Source organism: Rhinoraja longicauda, chromosome 19, assembly GCF_053455715.1.
Source record: "Rhinoraja longicauda isolate Sanriku21f chromosome 19, sRhiLon1.1, whole genome shotgun sequence".
Classification (NCBI taxonomy): domain Eukaryota; kingdom Metazoa; phylum Chordata; class Chondrichthyes; order Rajiformes; family Arhynchobatidae; genus Rhinoraja; species Rhinoraja longicauda.
In genome coordinates this window covers 4,772,954-4,773,845 of record NC_135971.1, presented here as the reverse complement: position 1 = coordinate 4,773,845, position 892 = coordinate 4,772,954, and positions in this window count along the sequence as shown.

Genomic DNA, 892 nt, shown 5'->3' with positions numbered 1-892 from the left:
TATCCTCCAATCCACAGGAACTGATCCTGAATCTATAGAACATTGAAAAATGATCTCCAATGCTTCCACTATTTCTAGAGCCACCTCCTTAAGTACTCTGGGATGCAGACCATCAGGCCCTGGGGATTTATCAGCCTTCAGTCCCATCAGTCTACCCAACACCATTTCCTGCCTAATGTGGATTTCCTTCAGTTCCTCCATCACCCTAGGTTCTCCGGCCCCTAGAACATTTGGGAGATTGTGTGTATCTTCCTCAGTGAAGACAGATCCAAAGTAACGGTTTAACTCGTCTGCCATTTCTTTGTTCCCCATAATAAATTCCCCTGCTTCTGTCTTCAAGGGACCCACATTTGCCTTGACTATTTTTTTCCTCTTCACGTACCTAAATAAACTTTTGCTATCCTCCTTTATATTATTGGCTAGTTTACCCTCGTACCTCATCTTTTCTCCCCGTATTGCCTTTTTAGTTAACTTTTGTTGCTCTTTAAAAGAGTCCCAATCCTCTGTCTTCCCACTCTTCTTTGCTATGTTATACTTCCTCTCCTTAATTTTTATGCTGTCCCTGACTTCCCTTGTCAGCCACAGGTGTCTCTTACTCCCCTTAGAGTCTTTCCACCTCTTTGGAATAAATTGATCCTGCAACCTCTGCATTATTCCCAGGAATACCTGCCATTGCTGTTCTACCGTCTTCCCTGCTAGGGCCTCATTCCAATCAATTTTGGCCAGCTCCCGCCTCATGCCTCTGTAATCCCCTTTGCTATACTGTAATACCGACACTTCCGATTTTCCCTTCTGCCTTTCCATTTGCAGAGTAAAACTTATCATGTTGTGATCACTGCCTCCTAATGGTTCTTTTACCTCTAGTCCCCTTATCAGATCAGGATCATTACAC